Source organism: Doryrhamphus excisus, chromosome 17, assembly GCF_030265055.1.
Source record: "Doryrhamphus excisus isolate RoL2022-K1 chromosome 17, RoL_Dexc_1.0, whole genome shotgun sequence".
NCBI lineage: Eukaryota > Metazoa > Chordata > Actinopteri > Syngnathiformes > Syngnathidae > Doryrhamphus > Doryrhamphus excisus.
The window spans coordinates 3,611,690-3,639,506 of record NC_080482.1 but is presented as its reverse complement, the minus strand read 5'-3'; the positions used below and the strand labels follow the sequence as shown (position 1 = coordinate 3,639,506).

General features: G+C 38.4%; 1 long non-coding RNA gene across 2 annotated transcripts; it reads left to right on the top strand.

Moving 5' to 3' along the window:
- Positions 1-159: 159 nt before the first annotated feature.
- Positions 160-27,257, top strand: LOC131105069 (uncharacterized). 2 transcript variants are annotated; one of them, XR_009119870.1, is made up of 3 exons: positions 160-310; positions 24,934-25,006; positions 25,102-27,257. It is a non-coding gene; the product is annotated as an uncharacterized LOC131105069 (long non-coding RNA). The 2 variants fall into 2 exon arrangements; XR_009119871.1 differs by lacking the exon at positions 160-310 and adding an exon at positions 18,745-18,830.
- The last annotated feature ends 560 nt before the right edge of the window (positions 27,258-27,817 follow it).

The window sequence follows — 27,817 nt, the reverse complement described above, 5'->3', positions numbered from 1 at the left end:
TCCATGCAGCCTTCAGCCAGCACTCTGGTGAGGTGGGGGGTGGCAAATGGAGGAGAGGAACGAGAGAGAAAGGGAGGGAGAGAGAGAGAGAGAGAGAGGAAGATCGTGTAATCACCCAAACAAACATTTTTACCCATTTTCACACTCTTTGGAAGCGTAGAGATCCAAGCAATAAAGGTTTACTTTGAGCCTCTATCTGCACCGGCTTACTTAATTTCGAACTTTGGCGTCTGCAGTGCGCGTCGTCTCTCATCCACTGTGGACGTACACGCAGACTTGTGACAGCGGGACCGTGAAGATGACAGAAAAGGTAAATGATGAATTATTTTTAAAATGTTTGCCAGCTTGTACAAGGACGCTAAGGTAGTTGCCATGAAAGTTTGACGTCTCGGTGTGTGCGTATGAGGTATCTTTGCGCAACTAGTACCAGCCGGGACGCACACACACACAAGGGTTGGTGCAGCAGCCTATGGCAGCTTGTGACATAATGCTGAGTCAACCTGCACCAATCAGAGAGCAGAGTCTTCTGGAATATTATAATTGAACTCCATCATATCATAAGATGAATAATTATGTAATGGAATAGTTTAAGATGCAGTCAATTATTCAGATATGTTATCCTATAGCTATAATGTGGCAATATCAATCCAAGGGCAGGGGAAGGAGTACTCCACAAGATACAATGTTAATATGTAATACAAAGCTGTGGTTTAACTGCAAAATGATAGTATATACAGTAAATAAGTATGAAAGTCTCTTAACTTTTATAGTGAGGTCTTTGGAGTCATTTCTGTCCTGGATGTTTTTTTTTTTTTTTTTTTTTTTTGTCCTATGGCAAATCTGAATGAACCCAATTAATTCTGCTGGGCAAAAGTTAATTTACGAGATTCACTACACAATGAAATATTTTATCTTGATAATTTGATTTATTTGATTATAACTTGTTGGTTGTTTTACTTTGTATATTATTTTTGCTAAACCTAATTCTAATAAATTCAGATGTAGAAATTACCATAAACTGCACTAGTGTTTACTTACAGATTTGTATATATGCAAGCTGTAGCTCTTTATTTGACAGGAGCCAATCATGAGCTATGAGAAAATTCACAACAAGTTTAGCAACCCATTGAAAATCCCAGCAAGTCATTATTCAATATAATAGTCAAGATCGAAGGGCAAGATCGTCACACAGCAACTTAACACTCAAAATGTAGCTAAGAAACATACAAGTACCCATACAACTTAAAAAACAGCAGCTATTTTAATTTCTTCCCATAATGCATTATTCCTAGCTCATTGGCCCAGCTCGTGAGTTCTACCCTTTATGGTAGACGTAAACAGTAAAAATAAGTAATTTAAGACATAAATAAAGGCCATAAATGTGTGCCAGATGTATGGACAGGAAGTGATGTCTCACCGACCATTGCAGTAACATTACTGACACATAGTGACCAGTGTGGAATACTGAGTATCACATTTTTATGCTTGGAAGTTCTTTGTTTCGGCAAACATACATACCTTTTGCAAAAATAGGCATATTTTTGTATTTAACCACAAAACATCATAATTGATGAATTAATACAGTATATTGTTAAACCACCATGAAAGAGTGAAGATTAAGACATTAATCTGTAGTTTTATTCAATCAAATGTGATTTTAAGAAGGATGTTTGTGCTCCTCCGCATTTCATTTGAAGATGCCCTTCGTGTTTTCCATCGGGTTTAGGTCTGGAGATATAGAGTACTTCAGTACTTCACCTACAGTGTTTTTTGCAAGGCACTCCGTACATTTTGGTGTTCAGGTTTCCCTCAATAAACATCAATTTCCCGGTGTCAGCAGCACTCACAAAGCCCCAAACCATGATGTCACCATCACCATTGTTCTTGACTGTCGGCAAGCCACAACTACACTAACTTGCAATTAACTTGACCGTTATTTAGACAACAGTGGTTGTATTTTAAGTTATTGTCAGTGGATTGAAAATGTATACTGCTACACAAACTGTACACAAACTACTCTAATGTATGCCAAAGTTTCATTTCATCAGTATTGTTGTCCTTGGGAAGATATACTGTAATAACTTGAGGATGTACTCACTTTTGTGAGACAGTTTATATGTGGAAGGTGGTGCGGCTTTAAGATGACTTTTATTTCAGAGTAAAAGATCAGGATATGAGCTTCATAATCTCTTACTGTCGCCTCTGTGAATAGTAGAAATTGGAATTGTTAAAAATCTCAGTGGAAATAAAACTTGACAGGCAACTCCCACCTTGAGATGAGCAAGATTTGATCTGACTGGTCCAATCAAAGTTAATTGAAATGAATTGAATCAACCTATTTCTTCTGCTACTGTAATTAAATTAGAAGCTGCAGCGTAATTGGACATTGAGTTGGCACTTGAGAGGAGATGACAAAATGCTCATTGGTGCCACCGAAGACCAGAGTGTCAAATTTAGTGTGAAAAGCAGTGTGCCAAATTCTGCCAGACACATTGACAAGCCTAGTACTTTGCAATAAGGTGATGAGCTCCACTGAAATCTCAAATTCTGTAATGATCTTGACATTAGGTGACAGTGTCTGGCAAGTTCAAATCAGTGACAACTCACAGGAGCGTTACGGACTTGCCGTGAGTCGGATATTTCACCCTCTTTTTCAAATTTCCTCCTCTTCGGTGTTATTAAAAAAAAATTGCTGAGCTCGGTGTGGGAGCCAAAACAAGAAGGCTGAAGAGCTGTGGGTTGCCGACAGCGGTATTGATGTAAAAAATTATAACATGATAAGAGCCATATTTTAATGTTAACCGGAGAATGCAGAGATTTTGACATGACTGAGGTTCCATTGGTTCTACTGTATGTCTAAATATTCAAGTATGGTTATGATTTCATTTTCAACACTACACTCTATTCTTTTAAAGTTAGCATATTTGCAAACTGTATATTTCCTTCAAAGTAACAGTTCTGGATATGCTTAATTCATAGTCAACATGTTTGACAACTTAAGAGGAAGTACGCTCTTAATTCTTTTGACTATTTAATCTTTTGCTCTGTATCAAATACATCACATATCAAGTTGACCCTCATAAGAAAGGAAAGTGTTTTACGGCATCAAGGCCGAGGTCATCTGTGACTTTAATGCCATTTCCAAGAACAAAGAGCAGAAAAGGGCTAAAGCCGCACTGATGACACTTAATCTCATTGGAATTCCTTGTTGGGTTTGACCTTGGAAAGATATTAGCCACTAGACAAGTGACTGTGCGTGTCCCTGTGTGTGTTTGATGGGAGGGATATCTACTTGGGTGTACTCCAAAATATGTGATTGGGTGAATGTCTCTGGATGTGTTTTATTACACATATTACCAAAAACACAGATAAAACAGTTCAGTATCAGGTTTACACTGTAGCTTAGCTTGCCACCAAATGCATGTTCTTGAGAGCGGTGGACTGCTAGGATCTGTAGCCCTGTGATATGTGTGCCACGCAGTCTGTTCAATAGAGGCCTTTGCATTTTTAAACAGCATCAGTTACTTTATACTGTCATTGTTTTTGGCACTGTTTGCCTTCCTTAATCCTGGTAAGTGCATAGCTCACTGACTCACTGACAGTGGAGAGCTCTGTTTCTGTACGTGTGAAGATGTAGGGCATACATTATCTGTATAGATTCTATATACACTGCATCTTGACAGAAGGTTATGGATATCTAAGATAGTGGCGACTGTTCGGTGTGTCGCTCCTACTGCATATTTGCTTTCATTAATGTGTCTGTGTAACAGTGTGGGCAAGAATTGTGTAAGCACCCTTTTTGGGTACACAGTTTTCCATTGCATTAGTTAGATTTTGGTCTTGATATATGTAAACAATGCAAACAGGGTGAGGCTTTATATTTGGTAAGTGCTATGGTCTTGGTCTAGCATAGATATGGACAAAAATGTTGGTATCCTATTAATAACGAAAGGAAAGTCACAATGTTTACTTCAATAACTTTTAACCGACAAAAAGATAAAATTGCTACTGCAAATTTGTGAATGAAACCCGGCCATTGTGTTTAAATTGTGGTCCAACAGAATCAATAAAATCAACCTGAAATTGATAATACCAGTGCTTCCCATACATTTATTTATCCACAAATACATTAGGACTGCCACAGAATACATTTGGTGCTACCCACCGTTCACTTGGTAATCAAATACGCAGCCCCAGCAGCCAAGATCCAGACATGCCATGAAAGGCAAGGTGTGGAGGTGTGCAGAAAACCTCTGCAAGCACGCAGCACAGCCAAATTAAATCTATCCCCACCACCCCACCACCACAAACACAAATACATTACAGTCCTGTAGGAAACACTTTAATATTTTGTTGCATAACCTTTTGAGCAAATCAACACAATTCTGGAAACAGAAGACTTATGCATCTCAGGTGTGAGGATGCCTTCTCCGTACTGCAAGTTAACCTTCAACGGCCAGGTCCTCATCGTCTCCTCCAGAGTCAGCAACCTTGGATTTTGGTTGGACCCACAGCCATAGTGCTGCCGAAAATCAGGAAATATCAACACATTGCCCCCACCCTAAAATCGCTGCACTGGCTCCCGTCACCAAGCCCAATGAAAAGTACGTATATACAAATAAAATCTATTATTATAAGTTACACACATACAGTCACGGTATGTGTCTGCATATATGGGAATTTGTTGTAATACAGTGGAACCTTGGTTAGTGTCGTTAATTTGTTCCAGAAGTCCAACTGTAACCGAAATGGATGTTAACCAAATATATTTTTCCCATAAGAAATAATGTCAAGCCAAAACACATTTATATAGTTTTACAACTGCAGTCTGACATGTAGAAAACACTTTGAAATGCGTATATTTCTATATAAATAATGAATGAAACAAATGAACATTTAAGATTATTTTTACCTTTATTGAAGACATAATTCTTGACGTATTGTTGAATGAAATAGTCTTTCTCAAGTCAAAAACCCAAATGGCACCAAAGAAAGTTCCAAGTGGCTGTATGTGCTGGGAGGTGTACTGCATAGAACAGCTTCTTCCTATTCCTGTAATGGTCAATAGACTCAAGAAGATATTTGGAATCTCATTTTCAAGACCATTCCAATATCCATGACTGTAAAACCCCCAAAATTGAAATTGTATCTCGATACACAACACAGGTTACCCATGAAATATTTTGCTGTATTTGCCTCATGTTGACCCGCTGTGTGTATTGGAGCAGCACCAGCTAGTAGAGGAGGAAGAACACCTATTTTGTGGAGAGGTAATTGGGACATAGTAGCCTCTGATTGCCAGTATCTTTCACTTGGAGCGGCCTTGGCTCCGCTTGCACCAACACCCTGATTACAAATCGTCTTATTGATTTGATGTGTGCAAGATGTTTCCTAATAACTGTTCTCATGCCATCTGTTAATCTTTGTTGTGATTAAAGAGGTAATCCCAACGCCCATTATTCCCAGTGACAAGAATGGTATCTTGCAAATGCTTCACTCCTCCCTCACAGGCCAGGCATCGTTGAAAGGGGGCTCAAAGCGGAGCAACACCAAGGATATCAGTGATCTTTAAATGAAATTGAGAAATCAGCTACACCCCACACATAACAAGCGCAATTCAAAAAAGAGAGAGAATTACACCTCTCGCTAAAAATCCATTGCGCCGTATAATCACACAAAATGATTTTTCTTAAATATGATAATAAATCACAGGCTGGATCAATAGCCTGTGGACCAACTGCTATGCCCTGATAACGTATCAATCAATATTTAGTATTTAGATTTTAATTAATACCTCTGTGGGGCTTTCGGCCTGTTAACACTGAGTGAAATATAATCGGTGATAAAAATGGGCCAAAATAAAGAAACTGATAAAAGGCAGTGTAGTCCTGTTAGCATTCCTCGGTTGTTCCTCATATCTGTCATTGATCAGTCAATAGCTTAGGTGTGATTAAAGACCCTTTCAAAATCAAGCTCACTGTGTGTGTGTAGGGGTAGTGTGCATGTGTCTGTTTACATGGCAACACACTCATCGATCATGTGTGAGAAGGATTTGCTACACTTTAGAGGCGACTGTGTGCAGTGTAAAAGTCTGCTGGGTATGATGCAAATTTTCAAGATTCTTTTTTAAATTCAGCAATAACATAATTTAACTCTTGACCGTGTTTATATTTTTATTCAATGTTGCCACTTGGCACGCTGCTTTTCTCTGCTTTAAGCAGAGTAATCCTAATCTTCACACTTGTGTTTAGTTAAAGGTTGCTTGCCTGCACTGTTGCTTGGCTTTAGGGGGTTTATAGCTGATTCCCTCAACAGCACTGCACCATATTGTAAAGACCCACAATTAATTGGCCGCTGTGTAACTCTGACAGAAACACTTAGGCAGATAGTTCCAGAGTGATGCTTTTAAGTCAATGCGTTCTGAATATGCACGCAATGGCCCATCTGTAATCTTTTCTTAAGGTTTTAAACACGAGACAGCCAACTGTTTTCCAATTGGATTGGCTCTTGCCCATTTGTTTGGCCTTTTGCTTTATAAAGAGATTAACACTCAAAAATATTGAATTCAGCATTGTTAATTATATTTATTTTCAAAATGTATTTTTCAAATTAATTGGGCACCGATATTCTTTAGAACACATGGCCCAGGTTACAATTGAATCAAAGTGTCTGAAGGCTGTCTAATGTCTTACTCGGGTCAACAGGCTATTAGGCTACACGGGTTAACCCAGGTGGTGTTTCTTTTAAGCCGATCCTTGACACACATTGGTTGGTTGTGTTTGTGCTTTTCATCATTTTGCTGCTATCATGCGCTGGGCAGCACAGGAATTGCACCAAGGCCTGCCTAAGTGAAGTAAAATGCAAATATAAGGCCTTCAGAGGATGTGTTCAAAAAGGTGACGCTATATTATATTCTTCACTGGTCAGTAGGTGTTGGTAATGTTACTGTAATGTTTGGTGAGGCATACAAGCATCAGACTTGATTGCCAGAACAACAGGCTTTTATTGCAGGTTTGAAATATCAGGTACAATAATAATAACATAATAAGCATCACAATAATTACCATAATAATAGCACTGGCCGTGATCTACTTCAAACTAAAACCCCCATCATCACTTCCTGTCCTCCACAAGTCCAGAACACACGACAGTTCCAACGCCATATATGTATCTCCATCTCACAAACATGTCTGTACCGAGGTGCATTCATGGACATCCGAACATCACATCTATTTCTTTATTCTTGCACATGCAATTTCAATATCGTGTATAAAGTGTAGTATATCCTTATTAGCAATTGTGTTCAGAAATCAACCAACCGTTTTAAGTGAATTTTTGCCATGTAAGATTCCTTAATGATAAATCTAATATTTTAACAGTTACAGCATAGAAACCACATTTTTTAACTAATAATAGGCTGTCATCAACCACAAAAGGGTTCAGACAACTCCAAACACAATATCACCTGGAGAATATTATAATTAATATTAATCTAATAACATGACAAAAATATAAAAACCTTCTATATAAAATGTATAAACTCACTAGAGATATTGTGGGCATAACTTTGCTTGTTGAACAGTTTTACTCTGATCAACCCAGGATGGATCACAGGACGGAACAATGTTGATGTGGGCCAGCTAGCTTGCCTTGTGAGGCAAATCTCAAGTCTGATTGGTTAAAGAAACAGCCCCATTGCCAATTGTCTATATGTGACATGGGCCAGCACTACAAATTCTGAAGGCCTTGGGCAGAATACTGTAGACTAACATGGCAACACATAGAAGCTGACATCTAATTGGACAAAAACATGTAAAATGCATATACACTACTGGAAGCCATGCAGCCAAGAGACACACTATTAAATAATGGAATAAATAATGTATCTGTTTCCATAATTGACGGGTATATACCTTTGTTCAAATTGCATGAAAATGTTTCCCTCCATCACAGCACAGCCACCATATGCACTTGTCAGTGTGTGGCTCAGGCTCACACACCACGACTCTGGACTGGAACTGCCAATCCAAATAATCCCCGAGGTGGACTAGGTGCCAAGAGGCCCTGTGTGGGGCTGGTATAGGGAGTGTTAGCTGAGTGGGTCAGCTGCTGCCAGCATTACTGTAATTAAATTAGTGTATGTGAGCTTCGGCACGCAATAGGTGAACACCTTCATCAAGAATATACAGTACACACCACAACAAACGGAACAAACGGAAGAAGTATGGTAGCGTTCTTGTAATGTCAAGTGGGAATTCCGAACGGATTTATGATGCATACAAACAAAAAAAAGTACTTTTAGTGCACAAGTGGGACAGTACTCACGTCACAGAAAGCCGCCATCTTTCCTGCAACGCTCCAGTATCAGTCTGATAACATGCAGTAGCTAGTTAGCTACAAGTGCATCTTGTACGGTTGTGCATCATTGTGCATCAACACGAGTTTGCTGGAGTTTGTAGGAGACTTAGTTGAGTGTGAACATTTGACTCTCGTTTGTATCAATTTATCTTATTCGACTTATTTCAGGAATGCATTATCCGTAAAACTTGTTGTCAATGAGTAAGTATTAGTTACTGACATTAACATGTTATTTTTGACAGCCCTAATTCATAGGGGCATAAAAATGAAAGATAAACAGGCAGTGACAGTAAGTATTTTAATTGTTTGCTAACAAAAATAACTTATTCCCGTATGTACACTGATGAACGTCACTAATCCCCGAGCGGCTAAGTCGTGCTATAGATGCAGCAGCATATCCTTGCTACCTAATATCTGCAATTTGTTGGGGTAGTGAGTTGGCTCGGTTGCATTTTACCATGTAATACCAACCATTTTGCACTTGGAAACTATACAAATTCAAATGTTTTGGAGTAATGCAAAAGTTGCTGGAGGATGATGGACAGTTGGGGAGACAGCCTTGTTAGTTTTTGTAGGCGACTGGAAAATTTTTGATTGCTTTAATTTACTATATCCAGAATTGCAGCTCTCTCTGCGCTGCACTTTTATCAAGCCCTGTGAGCCCGTATTGATTTTTTTATTTTCTTCACAGGATAAGAAGACAGAGAGTTAGGGAGCGTTGGTGAATGGAGAACTTCCCTCAGATTGCTGCTATTCTCCAGCTTATTGCATCCTGTCGTTTGTAGTTTCAGATGATGTCCAGTATGCCACAGCTGCTCCAGCCAATAAACAAGGTGAATAACAATGGGAGGTGGGCAGGGATGAAGAGGGGGAGGCTGGATAACCACAACAACACGCGCACATAAAACTAAAGCGGTATTATTACATTTTACTTGTTGGTTTCATATTCACATGTATCTGTTTTATTTTTACATTTTGCTAAGCAAATCAACTAACAACTAACTCTAACATCAATTATATTTATCTAAACTGTTCAAGAAATATGTATAAAATGGTGCTTGCAATCTGAACCTGGGTGCACGTTTACTTACTTGCCATTTTTGTGTCCCACAATATATTTTACTAAATTTGCCATGCTATAAAACTATTTCATTTCAAGGCAAAAGTCCCATTTTAACAATTTGGGATGCGCTAGTACGTCCCGTGCCACCATTGTATGTGTGATCCCCTGAGCCAAATTAATTACTATCTTTACCCCAAGGAAATGCAATCAAAATTGTAATGGTTTGTTCCCGAAATGAAACGGGACAATGGTTTTGTCTCATTGCTTTTTGATAACGTGTATTAGACATGTTTTTGTATTGTGTAACACCTTTTTATTCCTTTTATTCTATTCATTTTATGTTTTATTTGTATCTGTTGTAATTTAGAATGGTTATGCATGTGGGTGTGTGTTTGTGTGGATAAAAGCACGTCTTCCCAAAACTAATTAAAATTGAATAGCCAAGGAAATATTTCAGTGTATAACTATTTCAGGGTGAGGCTGTTTTGACGCTTTCTTTTAATAGCGAGCATCCCTTTATTTTAGTATTTTTTCAGTTATCTCTTTTCCTTTGGCTGCAATGAAGAGAATATACAAGTGCCTAAAATCATGTTACAGTTATTTTTATAAACAAAATTGTAAAATTGAGAGGTTCAATAATTCAAAAAAAAGATATCTTCGCAATCTCAACCTCAAAGTTTTGCAATTTTTACATTCAAAATTTGTCAATACAAGCATATCCAATGTTCTAAATATGTAGTTGATGGAATGCTCTATCAGTAGTGGTCCACAATTTAAAAGAAAAATGTCTAAAAGGTACATAACATCATGACAAACACATGTATTATGATCCCACATTGTCACATAAAATAATTAAAACAAAATACATTTTGTAGTATTCTATTTATATCATTGTTTTTTTCCACACTGAACTCAAATGAACTAATTTCTTAGATGTATAAATCCCTGAACAAGGCATCCTAAAGTTTCAGCTAATTTCAGCTAATGTTTCAGCTACAATAAATTTTTAAAACATTTTTATACAAAGAACCATATTAATATTAAAAATAACAATTATTAATATATCAGCTTCAACACCTCTGCATAGCGCTTGGCCACTTTGGCTTGCATCTTGAGTCCCACCTCTACCTGAGCTCTAGTTAAATGTATTGAGGTCATAAGCCATTGCCATCTACCGGTCTGTTCTTGTCAGTATTTATCAGCAGTGAAATTCAACTGCATGCAAGTTGTACAGCCGTCCGCCAATTGGTGACGTCTGCTGCAAATTACCACAACCAAAGTAGTAGATTCTTTCTTTTTTGTCTAATACTGAACTTTTTCTGTTTTTTTTTTATTGACCTCATGTATTGTCATGAGAAAAACGAGAAGAGCAATTCCACTATAGTGCAGAAAACCACATATATAAGAACGGTGTTGTGGCTGCAATCGCACTTTCACTTCCTATAGTCTGGACTTTGGAGTCTGCTTAGCCCTGTGACCTTACACACACACACACACACACACACACTCACTCACACATGCAGACACATACACTGGTTTGAAACCAACAATTAATTTCAATGATATTATGGATTTAGTGTCATAAGTAACTGTTTAAGGTAGGTAGGTGGGTGGGTAGGTAGATACTTTATTTACTTTTATTTATTATTATGCAGTAAGTACTTAAATACACAGCCAAATTGAAAAAAAGCAAATCATCATTTTATTTTCTGAATCACAAAATGACAAATCACAAATCTGACAATCAATCACAAAGAAAATCTTATGAAAAAAAACGGCATAAATTCAACACTTTTACCACGGACTAGAACCTAAACGACAGGAAGATTCAACACTGCTATTTGCTCAAATAATTCTTGACATTTCAGATTACAATATTACAGATATTTCAGTTAAAATTAAGTAGGTCAACTGTGAGAGAAGAAACATTGCAGTTCTTATACTATGGCGTCTATATGTCCTACAATAACGTACTAAATAGAGTCATGTTGTCAGTAGTTAATAGACTACACACAAACACACACATACGTACTATATATCATCATCATCATGTATCACTTGAGGCTCGTAGGATTTGTTTTCCTATTTGTGAACTCGAGGTGACTCACAAGGCCAACCCTCAATTTGCAAGTCCTTTGGCAGACTGGCTTCGTTGTAGTCCCTGGTAGAAGAAAGGAGCTGGTTCTTTTCCTGATGGCACGCCGTTGTAGACTTTCTTCATAACGGCTGGTGTCTACAGCAACTGAATGCTTCCTGCCCAGGTCTCACTTGTATACAGCAGAATGGGGATTATAATATAATATAATATTCTTGAAAAGAAAATGTACATACACAATTGTTGTTTGCAGTCTGGATGCAAAAAAAAAATATATCCCATAGCCTTAGCTGTCAGAAAGCTGGATTTGTTGAACACACAATGACCATTTTTACACGGTTGCCTGCAAGCAGAGAAGAGGAAATTGCCCAGGCTTAAGCTAGCGTTTAGTCATAAGGATATGGTCAATTTGGGACACTGCCAAAGCCATGCCCCTGAGTCATTCTACTGTATGTATGTTTTGTCAACCATTCCCAGAACAGCAGCTGAATCATACTGCAAAATAAATAATCCCCAATATGGAGTTTATGGTTTAGAGGAAACAAGTCCCCCAAGCACGTGTTTGTGGTACTCCACCACACAGAAACATGTTTTTAACTCATGTTGTCTCAACAATCCTGTTCGGTGTTATTGTTGTTATAATTGGGGGGGATTTTTGGGATGACATTTTTATTTTAACTATGAGGAGTGACAGGCTCATGTGGTAAAGATGTGATTTCTTCACTTTGGAATCAATAAGTGCTGTGAGTCAACACAAAGACATAAAGACCCTTAGCAGTGTTATTGATGCTCTATGGATCACATTATGATGTATACGTTAAGGAAGCTGGCCACAAGATGAAGAAGCCCTCAGAGATCAGTGGCTATTAATAAAGTGCTGCTTCTTCCCTCCCTAGCACAAACCATTTTAGTTTAACATTGAGAATTAGATTTACAAACCAATATTGGAAGAATTCTGTAAACCATAAGAGTCAAATGTCACAAATGTTGGACTCCAAGAGAGGCCGCTCTGACAACCAAAATAGCATTCTTTCTGTAATCAAAATCCATTATTGTGAGGAAAACACATCCACTTTTCAATCCCTATTTATTTTATCGCTCTTTTTTCAGTTCTTCATAGTCAATTTCACCGTGCTTGTTTACTTCAAAAATGATAAACATCTCTTCCCACTTGCTGTACTTTCAGTTCCCACAATTGCTCTCTTTTTTCCCGTACGTTATAAGAAAGACAATTATATGACTGGTATTCATTCTAACCACTTCCAGTTGACGTCAAATCTAAGCAGATCTCATAAAGTTTAATTCCCACAAAGCACATGAGGCCTGTATTAGCTCTCATTTGAATACATCGCCACTGTGGAGGAGAACAGAGGTGACTTGTCATTCAACTGACCCTTGAAGTGGCCGGATGAAGGACAGGGGGAAGGAGGGGGTGAAGGGTGGAAGGCGGACATGGGCCAAGGTCAAGAAAGCTAATTTGTTTCCTGCAGAGGCAGACCACACACCGGCCTTACAAGAGGGGCTTTAATGTTGTTCAAGGGGCATAACCTGGAGTTGGGTTCATCGGCTACTTGGTTCAGGGCGTCATGCAGGAGGAGAATCGTGTTTATTTGGGCTTCTTTTTGCAATTAGGACAATATAAAGGCACACATATTTTGAAAAACAAAAACAAAGCCACACAAGCGATTCTCTGCAAACATGTCCCGGCTTAAATTGCCTGTGTAAAAAAGTAAACTCTGGGAGACAGTAGGGACCCGTTATTCACATTTATGGACTATGCACACCTCAACTCACACTGGATTCTACCCCATCAACCAACCACCAACTCTTAAGTCTTTAAGGTCCAACCTATTGTTTTCAGTTTCAGTTTTCATACATTACATTGGTCTGTGTTATGAAGAGCAGTAATACTAATACTAATACTAATACTAATACTAATACTAATACTAATACTAATACTAATACTAATACTAATACTAATACTAATACTAATACTAATACCAGTGAAGGGTTTTCGCTCAGTGCTGCAAATATGCAACTTAGTGACAAAGCTGCAGACAGAGAGCTGATATTCTTTTTTTTTTTTTTTTTTTTTTTGCTAAAACTGCTATTTTCTGCCTTTTTGTATCAACTTTCTCACTACACAGTTTATGTAGTGTTGTCTGATATAATTACTTTGTCCAGCAGAAACTTCAGTGGCTTTAGATCAGTCATCAGCGGTTATATGTGTTATATATATATGTGTTATCTGTATAATTTTGACTCATGAGTGATAAATATTTTTTTAGTAATAAAAATTCCGAAAATAATATATGTTTTTTTTTTTACTGTTATTTCTTACTGTTATTTTTATAACAATAAGAGGAAATATTCACCACCTCAATGGCATGCATGATGACTGTGTGGATCCTGTAAATCATTGGTTAATCACTGTCTGTGTACACTGTAACCTTGAGTAAGGGAGCATCACCCGCCAGACAGGGAAATGTTTATGCAGAGCCCTTAACACTTGAACCTACTATCCATATTATATATTGTGTATTTTATAACCTCAAAGTTGTGACGATGAATACATCATTAATAGAGTTCAAGCGTCCAATTTATTTTCCCCAATTATCACCTGCAAGCTGTTTTCCATTAGTACTGTTAAAAATCTCTCTAATTAAGTAAAGTGAAAACAGATTAGATGGCTTCTTTGAACAAAGGTCAGTGAAGGCACTCTGTCTTGACCCTCTGTTTGTTTGTTTGGATTGCACAAACAGACAGAGGCTGCCTCTTCATCTCACAATGCCACTTCACACGTATGTTTGCAGAGATGCCTTTTCTTACCCTTCATCTTCTTTCCACTTTATTCTTCACAAAGTGATCAACAGATAAATATGCGCTCACAAATATCGTATCTCTCCTCACTCGCTCCACAGGTGGGAAACAGGGAGCACGAGACTGAAGCCTTGTTTAGCTTTTTGCGGATATGATAATAAACCACAGGGAATGTCCGATTAAAGCTGAACTGCTGAAAGATAGGCATCAATCAGCGACCTTTCCAGAGAGGCTGCAAGGCATGCCATGGTTGTCAAGAAGGAGGAATATGGTGACTCATCCCTCTCTAATCTCCCTTTCCTGGCCAATTGATCGCACTTTCATATCCATTAGGCCGGCTTTGGAGCCGCTGTGATGAATGGCTGATTGCAGACATGCTTCTTTAAGGCCAGAGTGGACAAAAATAAAATCAAATAGATGACAAAACATTCTTTTCCTCGGATATGGCTATTTTGAAAAATCCAAGAACAGAACAAATATAACTTTCCATGCATCTACCAGTATTCAGCAGTATTTCATCCCTTGCCACATCAAATCAAAAATATATTAATTAACACATAATGCTGTTTTCTGGTTGAATATGGCCTATTAGTAAAAGAAAAAAGTTGTACCAATGACATATTTTCTGCCCAAATGAAGCATAAAAATGACTAAAACACAACTTTAAGGCATTAAAGGGTCCCTGATCTGATTTATCAAATTTGCTTAAATATGTTATAAGGTATATTGTTTGTAATTATGTTCCAAGTTTTTCAGCAAAGCAACAGTAAATAAAAATAATGACATTATAAAATGACTCTTGCAGTTCAGCCTCATTTCCAGAAGTGATGCTTTCAGGGTCACTCAGGTAAACAAACATAGCGGTGAAAATTTGAGCGAAGTGTCGATAGTTTTCGAGGAGGAAGAAACATTTGGAGATAAAATAGAGAATTTGCAGCACATGGACTTCAGACTTAAGATATGGAGATGAAGATTGGTCACCTTTAACACAAAATGGTAAGTGCAAATGACAAGACATGACTTCCTCCCTTGTGCCAACCTTCTTCAGGGTTTTTTTTTCTGTCTACTGGCAGATTAGCATCCTTTTTCAAGATGCATTTATCCCGTTCTTTCAAACCAAATGTTTTTTTTAAAAGGTGTTCCTTTGAAGCAGTCATCAGTGGAATGATCACTGAAAAGAAAATAACTGGGCAGGAAGGGCGTACATCTGTCTCTCCTCTGCATCTGCTATGTCCATTGTTGTGTCAAACCTTAATCTTTTGGAAAATACACTCACAGTATCGCTCAGATACCGTGAACATCCAGCAGCAACACAACATTTGGCATGACTACTATTTTGATTAAAAATATACTGAACCAAATCGACAATACGTCAAGAAGTGTTTGTTTACTCTGCTTTAGTTGAGCGCTATAAAGGTGACATTTCGGGTGTTATTTCATCTCCAGAGGGCGCTAATAATGTTTAAACACATATTTAGAACATTGTAAACTGGTTTTCAATAGTCTAAATATGAAAATATTCCATTTATTATGATGGAAACCTACTTCGCTGAAACGAGGAATTACTGTATATCATACTAAACTGTCAGCATTCTTAATGTTATGTTTTGTACATGTTTAATACAGTCATACCTACATTGTGAGGTGTAGCCTATCCCAGCTGATTGCGGGTGAGAGGCACGAGGCTTGGTTGTCACTTAATTGCAGGACACATATATATGTACACCATTCACTCTGACATTAACATCTATAGAAAAAGTTGCTGCTGGTTCAGTATGTACAGTACATATAAATTAATAGATATGATCATTTTCTCAATAGTGTTTTTCAAATCTGTGAATCGATGAATCTGCAGCACATTGTTCACTCTTTTAGACCAGAGCTAAGCGTCATCTTTACATATTTAAACATATAGACACATTTCCGACAACTACATAACACTCCCTTGAGATTTCCCACCGTGGTACTCAGCAGGATTCTTATTGGTTCGCTGTTGTATGATTATTACCAACACATTCTTTCAGCTTGAGTGGCCACTACCACACCTCTTTGAAAGAAAAAGAAAAAAATGTGCGTCACGCATGAGAAGAAGCTGACAAAAGGAGCCAGACAGGAAGGAGAGAAACGACAGAATTTAATAAAGTTCAACAAGGCAGAAAGGATTGGACTAGCGGTGAATAGAAACTCTGCTTTTTGCTCCTTTACAACTTCTGCCTACTTTTACATTTGTCCCTTTATTTGCATCTGCGTTCTTAGGCAGCGGAATCACTTGACACCGAGAGAGATGCTCATTTTGTTTTTTTTATGTGAATGTTGACCAAGGATGGCCACCATCTGTGCAAACTGTCAGACATTCCTGTTTCTCCGCTCATAAATATCTGACATATTTCACCTCATCCCTTCTGTGTTTTTGTCTTTTACGCTCAAATTGACACAGAAGTGATGTACTGTATCACTTTCTGCAAACACTGACTTGAGTCTAAAAGGCTCTGCACCCGCTCGTACCATTCAATGTGGCATCTGGGGTTTTTCTGTTTTTCGTATTCCTCGTAAACCTCGTCTGTCTTCCCGTAAATTCAGCCTCCATTTATCTCATGTTAGATATATCACCAAAAAGCTTTCCACTGAGCTCAAACACAAAAGAGGCCACAGTGAAAAAAGGTTTAGATGATGTTGTTTTCAGTGATCATGGATGTGTATGCCATAAAAACAAAAGAGTTTGTGGAATGTTGTCAATAAGCCATCATTTGTACCGCTAACAAAAAGTTAATGATTCCCCGGCAGTTATATATTTATGAATAGACAAGAGTCTCCTTCAGCCCAGTGGGAGTGCCCATTAAAACAGAGAATGAACACAATAATTGTGATTTTCAGATAAAATCCACTTTAGAATGGGATTCCAACCGAGGAATTGTTGAAAAAGCTGTAATTTTCCGCTAAAACGTGACACACACTCAGCACACAGGAGCGCTTGCTAATCAACTCAAGTGTGTGTGCGGTCTATTTTGATGTCTAAATTAAATGATTGCCATTGAATTTAGTGAGCCGCGTTCTTTGTAAAACTTTGTTGTAATAGAGTTTGTCTAAGCGAGGCACTTGATTGAATTTCTAGCTGCTCCATTGGAACCTTCTTATTTGGTGCTGTAAATATTAACTATATTGAACGTATGAATGATGGTCACACTTTTACTGTTATTGTTTCTAAATCGTTCATTCATTTTGGACTGCTGATTTTATTAAGGATCATGGGAAAATTGAAAGCTATACAAACTGAATTTTGGGCGAGAGGCGGGGCGCGCGCACACACACACGCACACACACACACACACACACACACATATACACTAACAAAATTAATTTTTCCCATAAGAAATAATGTAAATCCCATTAATTTGTTCCACGAAGCCCAAATGCAGAAAACAATTCAAATGCATCTAAATATAGTAATCCCTCACTCATCGTGATTAATTGGTGCCAGGCCTGACTGTGATAAGTGAATTTTTTGGGAAGTAGGATTCCTTATTTTCATAGATAAAGCATAGAAAACCTGCTTACAACCTTCAATTAAAAAAAAAAAGCATTTCAGCCCTCCAGACATGAACTAACAACACTATAGTCACCTTTACACTCATTTTATACAATGGAGTAAACTTGTGAGTGACGGCCAAAAAGTGTTGTTGCGTGTTCAGGTCGGAGTTTCAACTTGCAATGGGTTACGACCGCAACGATAGCGTTTTATTTGGGATTATTGTGCCTGTTGTGTGCGCTTCACCAAACATTAGAGTAAAATTAGTGACACCTAATGACTAGTGTATAATACTATGACATACTTTTTTAATGCCTTACATTTTTATTTTAGTAATTATTCATATTTTTAGACTTAATTTAGACAAAAATATGTATAATTTGCTGACTGTATTTTACACCCTATAAGGTGCACTTAAATGCCTTTAATTTTCTTAAAAATCATTATAATGATTATATATAATCTTTATAATCCAGTGCATGAAGTAATACGTACAGCACGTACGCTGACAACGATAAACCATTAGTGGAGAGTTATGTCATGTCCTTTTTTTGGAGATCAAAAATACATGTAAATCAAAAACACATATACATATGTTGTTGGGATAGGCTGTTTGGGTTAATAAAAATACATAACAATGTTTTTGGTATTAAATGAGTTAATCAGACATGCTTAAAACACTTTTTTATCAAGTGTACAGTGGATCTCTGGATGTGTGATTTACAAATCAATACAAAAAAGTGCTGTCACTCCCCATGCTAACCAAGGTGATTTTTTAAATCATATTTTAACTTTACATCTTGATTTCCTTCACTCCCCCTCCCTCCCGCTGGTAAACTTCTGCACTAAGTCTATATTTATCATCTGTTTCTCAGCAGTGTTATTGACAAAATCAGTTTGAGGCAGCAAACATCAGGTAGCTGACTCAGTCGAGGAACAACAAACATAACAGCAGTTCTGCACAGTGGGTGAGTTCCTCTTTACTCATTTTGTTTTGCTTTCGACTCTATAATTCTATTCTCACTTTTGCTTTATGTACTTCTAAAAAAAAAGGTCTTTATAGTGTGCATATAAATATCCTCACATTTTCCAGAAAGCATGCATTATTTTTGGCTCATTGAGTTTATGACCACCACATAATGCATCTTTGATTTTGTGTTTAAATTGAATGAATAAATGTATTTATTTAGTTATTGTGTTTAAATGTGTTTTCTCCATGATATAATTATACAAGTTTGTGTTTAAAAATATGAGGTATTACCCAAATAATTTCATTTTAGGCTTCCTGATTGCATTGGAAAGTTAAGCTGTCTTACTTTCGTACATTTGTTACGTACATTGGTTTTACGTACATTTGCTTTTTAGTTTATTTAGTTTTAATATTGTTTTTTCCTCCGGTTTAAGCTGTAAAAAGGAAGGCGTTGGGCTTAAGTACTATGTTTATGTCAGTGCCTGAATCCTCTAAATGGCATGGCAAACTGCCCCGGTTACCATGGCTATGTGAGGGTTCAGAAGCACATTAATCACAAGGATTTAGGTTACTCTCTGCTCTTTTATTTTTCAAAAAGACACTGAATCTCCCAGGCATCCTTTATGAAGCTGATTTATGATGTTTAATATCTTTGTGTGTAGATCACGGGCAGTTCCTGTGAAAGGTAACAGTTTATGAGGGAGGCAAGAGCGCAGAGTATTTGTCAGCAGACTTTATGTGTTTGTGTTGAGTGAATGCTTTTGGAAGAAAACACCAGTTGGTCAGTGTAAAGAAGAATGCAACGTACCACAGTGGCGCTACAACACTCTGGTGGCATTTTCGCATTTCTTAGGATGTTTCCAAAACTCCACTTTGCAATAGGTTTATTGCTAAGTCAATCACTGACTATTTAAGTATCATATACAGTATCTTATACAGGGTATATTGCCACAACTTTAACATTCTTGAGCAGGGGTGTCCAAAGTGCGGACCTTGGCTGTTTTTGTTACTGGCTCGTAAATAGAATTTAACTAGAAAAGTAAAAAATAAATTAATTAAATCGCAGCAAAAATTGAAAAATCTGCAGTGATTTTACAAAAATCTTCTTCTTTCTCTTTCGGCTTTTCCATGTCGCCACAGCAAATCAACCCTTTTGCGTCTTTTGCATCTGTCTTTCTCACACCAATTACCCTCATGTCCTCCTTCACTACATCCATGAAGTTCCTCTTTGGTCTTCCTCTATGCCTCCTACCTGGCAGCATCCTTCTACCAATATATTCTCTCCTCTGGACATGTCTCAACCATCTCAGTCTGGCCTCTCTGACATGTTCCTCTGATGTATCCATTCCTGATCCTATCCATCCTGGTCACTCCCAATAAGAACCTCCTCAAGCATCCTCATCTCTGCTACCTCCAGTTCTGCTTCCTAACAACATCGCTGGTCTCATCACAGTGTTGTTTACCTTTCCTTTCATTTTAGCTGAAACTCACCTGAAGTCTTTTGAAGTCTTAATATAATAAAAACAAAAGTTTAAATTTTTTGAACAATTAGGATGGGGAAATCTGGGATGCAGCTTTTTCTTTTTAGGTTTTGTAGTTTTTAACTTTTTAGCATATGTATACAAACTACCAAAGTTGTGCTTGCATTCTTTCATTTTTCAGTATGTTGCCTAGCTGGGAAGATTTGGACACCCCCTTGTTTGGTAGTTGATGATAATACTGGGATAAAGTAGGTATTGTTTTCCTCTTTGTTATTGATCAGTCCCAGCAGATTAATGATGGTGTGACAGAGTGACATTACGTTCTGGGAAACAGGTTGATGGCAGTAAATCAGTGGTAATTCCGCTTTACTAAACAATAACCTGCTGTTTAGCCATCAGATGCATGAGGTTTTATCCACCAGAGAACAGTTAAGATGCAATGCCACGGGTATTTCGAGAATAAGTCGACATTTCCTACAGATTTCTAATGCTTAAATGTCATGATTCAATTCTGGGCTTTGCTGCATGAAGAAGAAAAAAAAAACACACACACAAAAAACAAGCACTTAGTGGCCTCGAAAAGACAGCTATGTGAGTGCACTTGAGCTAATTCTGTGGAGTGAGTACGTGTGTGCACTTGTGTATTCTTATGTGGGCCTTGGCAGGCTGCAAGATGTTATGACCCTAATCCAAGTTTTCATCTGCCATTTTCAACTCCACATAAAAACAGTTTTCATATACAGATTTGAGGTTAATGACTGAGGTTTATGGATTAAATAAAATATACTTAATACAGTGGAACACCAGCAAGAACATAACCTTTGTGTTTGCATATGAATTCAGAGACCATTGTCCACCGGTGCTTCTCCAATGCTACATAACGATCTTAAGGACTCTTTGAATGACACAAAGTAACAATATGCTGTAGTTACATGTGCATGCCATTGCATTTTGAAGCTGTTATCACAATATTAAACTGAATATTTTTATTGCAATATCATTACCTTTTAATGTAGTCAAGGTGTTGAACCCTTCACACTAACCGGGCTGCTGTTACGGCAGTAGACAAACACATTACAATTTAAAGATTGTAATCTTTAGTGTTGCCCGTGGTGATAGCAAATCAACATTCCATGGGTCAACAGGCTTCTGTCACTAAGTGGAAAATATTTAACCCCTGTGTTTGATCTCCATAATAGGAGCCATGTTTCCTCCAGCAGCATTTCCACCGCCTCTCCTTTCTTGCTCGAGCGAGCTGGCAGGCAGCAGCTCTACAGCGTGTCCTCTTCCGATGCGATCAGGCCTGCAGTACTTGTCATCTCCCTTGCGGCAGCTTAGATTCTCCAATTTTTGGGTTAATTAATCAAAAATGATTTCTTTTCTCATTAGCCATGCAGCTGCTTTGCAATCTGCAAAATCAATGTTTTACAGATGTTTCCCTTGGTTTTGTTTTTCAAGCGTGCGTTGATTTTTATTGGGTATAGATTTAAGAGGCTGCTGAGGGATTCTGAGTTAACGTAGCCACACACAAAGACACACATACACACAGCCACAGACAAAGTAAATGTGCGTTTTATATAGTAACATACTGAAATGCAAAAACAACAGACAACCTCTTCTGCTGATGGTTGAGGTACAATGTTCTACTAACAGATAAGGATTGCAGTCCAGTCTTTTTGTCTCTCCATTTTTCCTCGCCTTTATTGGCCTGATTGTTGATGAAGCCAGGGGGTTGAGCCACACACATTTTCTCTCTGGGTAGCACCCTTTAATCTCGTAACAGCTTCTGGTTCTAGTTCCTGTTGGTTGTAAACAAATGTAATGTTGCATTTCCTGCAGTCTAGACATAACAGCCAACCTGGTAGAACCAGAGAAGCGAACATGTGCAGCGGCTGGCATACATGGGCATCAAATCAAGTATTAAGGCAGTGCTTGTCAATTATTTTCTGTCATGCCCCCACTGGGGGACAGAATTTTTTTTTTCCATTATCCACCCTTTCCCGATTAGAAAACACTATTAAGAAAATTATATTATTTATTTATTTACCTGGACTAACCAACTGAACTGAAACCAGCAACATGCAACAAAATGAAGAGCAGCAAAAGATACAAGCGAGTTCGACAAATTCATAATTGCTGGCAGGTCCGCGCTAATATTGAAAGCCCTCCCTACCTCTTACAGTTCACTACCCCAGGCCAGGGGGCCCTCCCCACTATTTGAGAAATATTGTATTAGGGAAACATGCGTGGTGTGCGATACCGCTAGATTTGGTATCGATCCGACCAATATCACCAATATCAATGTCGATACCCATGCTTTTTAAAAATTAAGGTGGATGCATCATCAATATGGATCAATTTTTATGGCTTTTTTGTGATTTGCCCTCTTGATTATTACACAGTTAACATTCCGTAAATAATTTACGTCTATATGTGCCCTGTAATTGGCTGGCGACCAGTCAAAAGTGTAGCCTGCCTCTGACAAAGTCAGCTGGGATAGGCTCCAGCATACCCCACGACCCCAGTGAGGATAAGCGGCATGGAAAATGGATGGATGTGTCTGTTATTGTATTTACTACTCCTATTAGTATATGGACAGTTTTGTATACTAATAAAGATGTTGTCTCGTCTGCGTACCTGTTTCCTGTTTCTAGCAACAAGACATGCTGAAGGAAAGCAGTTACGCGGCTGTAGGGGGGCATTACAGTAAATTAATCTTCGGTTCAAAAATAATACAACAGCAGCAATATGTTTTAACAAGGAAACAAAAATGCTACAACTGAATGGCGCCAGTACGAGGGGCAGTCAAAAGAGTGAAATACGTAACACTTTATAATTTATTGCGTCCAACTTTGTAGGTTTATCGTTAAATTTACAATGAATTGTGAACTTTGTGAGTGTAAACAAAATAGAAATGTGAGAAAATGTTCAGAGGAAAATGTATGGGATTTTGCAGCCTTAAAACATCTACAATAATTGTACAAAAATACAGTTCCCCCGCAATGAACATGAGGGAACACTGTACCAATGTTGGATGCAATTTTTTTTTAGCATTTGTTTCTAAAAGAATACATTCTTCAATGTAAAGAAATTGTGGTCATATTTTGGTGCATGTCTATAGAGTGCATTTTTTCTTGTGCAGTTGCCACCCGGTGTTCTGCTCAAGTACACAGGAAAAGGAAGAGGAAGCAGAGGAGCAAAGGAGTCCAAACAGAAATTATTATTGATTTAATCACATAATCAGCTGCAAACACTTGAGGCCAAGATAGCAAATCCATAATAGCCTCCCCGCATAACCACCCTTATAAATTTGCCATCAAAGCCCTCTGTGCACATACAGCAAACAGAGGAACCAGGGGTCACCTTCAGTTGCCAGCAAAATATTGACAGTCCTAATGCTTCTATATGTATTTGAGTTAAGCGTTATCAATCACTGATAAGAGCCTCATGCTTATAGAGCATAACTTCTATGGCAGACGGATTACAGCATCCCCTTTTCTTTAATCATCTGCACATACCTTCACAGACAAAGGAAGAGGATGGTAAAATCAATGTTGTCGCAGCCAAACATTTCCTGCTGATGTTAGTTCTCAGTGTCTTGAAATGAGATACGAGAATAAACACCTACGACACGTAAAGACTGTAGGAGCCCGTAGAAAGATGTGCAATTATATTTACAGTAACACATACGTAGTACCTGGTAGGGATTTTCTTCCAAGTATTTCGTCAGTTCTAGACAGCAAGGGGCATTTGGTAGTAGACGATGCAAATATTTTTGTTTTTATGTTATTTTTTAGGCTATTAATTTATTTTGAAATGAGGATATTATGATATTTTATGAAAATGCATTGCTCAGACAGATTTCTGAATAATACTACTGCATATACTAACCCTCAGTTTTTTAACAGTATGATTTGCTTGATAATTATGAAGATTATCACCCATATCATATGTTTAACTCCTGATGAGAAAATTTGCAACAATGACACGGATTCAGATTTTAAGACTCCCCCAACATCCTTCTCTGCAGTCATCTATCTCGTCGGTTGCCTATCCTTGGCCATCTAGCCTGCGGCTATGGAAGCCTAATTGTTTACCAAAGGGTTGCGGCTCATTTGCTCCTGGAGATTGGGCCTAATTAACACTAACTTGTCTGAACACAGAGAAGCGCTGTCCACTCCGCTTTAATCTAATCTGTACTCTCTCAAAAATAATGAGATCATTTACACCTCATTAACGGGCATTGTAATGTCTCTGCATTAATCATAATGATTGCTTATCATTTCACTTTGCAATATTATCTCCTCTAATGAAACTGTTCACACAACTGCCAAGTGGGCCTTAATTGGTCGTGTAAAATCACAGCGCACCCGGCAGATTGTCGCTACGTGTGAAGTTCTAATTTGCATGGACAGGAGGGGGAAATACGGTGGCGGGTGAAAAGGGGGGCTTAGTGAGTGGCATCAAATGAGGAAATGAGAGGCTTGCACTTTCACACAAATCTGTACATGTTCACAATCTAGAAGGTGTTGCAATGAGGTGCTTGGTAATAGGAACGGTGTATGCTATTTGGTGCAAAAGAACCATAGTTGATCAGTGACACACTTCTCTTTTCTTTAGGATCTCCGCCTCCCTGATTATAGATGTCACATGGCCTCCAATTCCAGCCTTGGCGTACCACACTGAGACCCTGGTAAGAACTGAGAAAATATCCACCCAAAAATCCAGTTCTTGAACTCCAAACTCATCTGCGCTACTGTATTTTCACTCATGTGGTCATCCCTGCAGGTCCGCCTCTCAGGGGTGTAATAAACAGCTTAAACCAGTCTACCAGCCATCTCCAATGTGTGGGTTACCAAAGAGGCCATGCTTGACTGAAAGGTGGGGATCAGTGAAGCTCTTCTGTGCCTTGGCTCCCCTGGCTTAAGGAGGGCTTAGGTGTGGATGTCATTTGCTTTTTCTTCCTGGTCAGAGTGGCTCGATGATAATTGTGGGGTGTAGTGACTTTAGCTTCTGTTGCCATGGGGAAAAAGTTTGCCTAAATTGAAATCTTAGTAGCGTGTCTGAGAATCGGGACGACTTCAGCTCCATGAAGCAGTTATAAGACACAGCATGGAGAAGAATTTTGACTTTTGACGCATTTCATCATCCACTGTGTAGTGTCTGCGTTGAACCTGAGTCCTTTCCTCTTAATTTTATTCCATTTCACTGTTCAGTGGACCAACCTTGGAGGAAGCCACACTTTCAGCAATGAGGTCAATCTTAAAATTCAACCTGCATTCAGATGAATTCACTTATATCTGATTTAATGTCAAAGAGCTGGCACTGATAGGTGAATTAAGAAGAAACGATCGTTATGTATTTCTAGATAATGTCAAGAACCGAATCCAAGGGATATTGCTTTTGTAATAAACAAGACAAAAAGCCATTTCAAATCCTCTGTGGTTTACGAAAGGTCCCGGTTAACATCCGTCGTGGGCTTGGAATCAAACGCCTGCACTGGCATCGCCACGTGCTGATATGATTTACCGGTATTCTCTCCCTCAGGACCTTTCAAATGAACAGAAATGTATGCTCAGCTGCCCTGTACATGTAACCTCTGTGTTCTCTGCGGACCGCTGTGCTGTAATATGATAAGTGTCTTGTCAATAGCTTGTATGATATGCTAATCATACTAAAACACCGTGCCTCAGGCGGTCCCCTTGTTTATTTATGAAGGCTTGACCTGAGGGAGAAGAATAATCGGCTTTTCTCTGAACTCTGTAACCCTGGGAGCCAAGGGAACTGCCAATCACACACATCTGAGTCCTATAATTCCCCCACCTCTTTTTCTCGCTTTTTCTGCTCCGCCTTGAATGAAATGGCAGATTTATGCAAACAGTGCCGCATGTGCATTTTTCCTGTCCGGTTCATGTCAAATCACTGCGGTAAGTATAAAGTGGGTCTGACATAAACAAGTTATCTGTAGCCTGTCAAATTGTTTCTGTCACAATTTAGCAAATGTAACACGTCATGATAAATGCAAACCAAATTAAATTGAAGTCCAGTGGAGAACCTTGGGTTTTTTAACAAAATAATTACAATTAGAATAATCAACAAGAAGACTGGCATATGTGTTGATCTGAGGCAGGGGATCACAATATGTGGCCCGCGGGCCACATTCGTCCTGCCATGGCTTTTCATTTGACTTCCCAAACATTATCATAACAATGTAAACCATTTAGTCTAATTTCATCTAGTCCTTTCTACACTCTGCAGGGGGCAACAGTGAGGAGTATGCGTCACAGGCTCATGTTTAAAGGGGAGCTATTATGCATTTTTCCACTTTTCTGATCTATAAATATTGTTGGATGTTGTATCCTTGCGTTAAACAATGCTAAAGTCTCAGATAATGAGGTTTGCACATTTGCAAATGAGCCCTGAGAGGGATAGTCCTGAATGCTTGGTTTCAGAGAGTTTTTTCCAACACCTTATATGGGCGTGCCCAGGTACAAGCTGTAGGCCTGCCCCCCACTGCTCTGCTGTTCAAGAACGCTAAGTTGCCTAAAAAGGTACACATCAGGCAGACGTGGTTGGAGTGGCAGATTCCTGGCCAGCAAGAGAAAAATATAGGACTGTTTTGTGAAGGTGGGTGAAGCTGGTAAAACTGTTGATAAAGTCTGATGCCTTACGAACCTTACTTGCTCACGTTGAAGAGGAGAGATTAACTTATTATCAACTCTTATACTGACAAAATTACAAAGTGAGATTCGGTAGTAGTCCCAAAGTCCTCGAGAGCGCTTAGGAGTGTGACCAATCAAAGCAGAGTAGGTGGACCATGGGTGGAGTAAATTAAAACACAGTTTTGGAATAGCTGGAATAGGTGCAGATTCTGGAAGATCTAAAATGTGTGGACTATCGTGTGTAATGGCTCTATAGGAGTCGTCAAGTCAAGTTTATTTATATATCGCAAATGAGCCTCAAAAGTCAAGTCAATAAATGAGCATAAACTGAAGATACTGAACCCCCAGTTTCTCCTAATGCTACGTCATCAGTAGGTAAATGTGCTAGTGCGATTGAATGATGTAAAAGTCGCAGAACTTTTTAATCATAATTTATATCATGTTATAATGAGCAATGAGGGCTCAGGTTCAAAGACATATAATTTAAGGTTAAAGTGTATTTTCCAGCATACGTTCCAGCAAATCGTACATCCAAATTAATACTTGATGTTTTCCACTTCATGTTTTTCTTTATCCTCCTGTTTATTCACGCATATAGTACGCATTATAAAACCGCATTATTTATGTCATGTTCGTGTCCCTGAATGCATCTCATGTTCTTGTAATGAGAATGAGGGGGTGTTATTCTAGGATGAACATACTAGAGACATGTGAGTTGTACATGGATACAGTATGTGGTGTTGGAATTGTACTGCTGTTGATGTGTTCAGGTCAGCATTAAGTTATAAAGGATCGTTGTGTGACGGTATGGGACGCGGTCTACTGTCATAACGGAGAGGCAG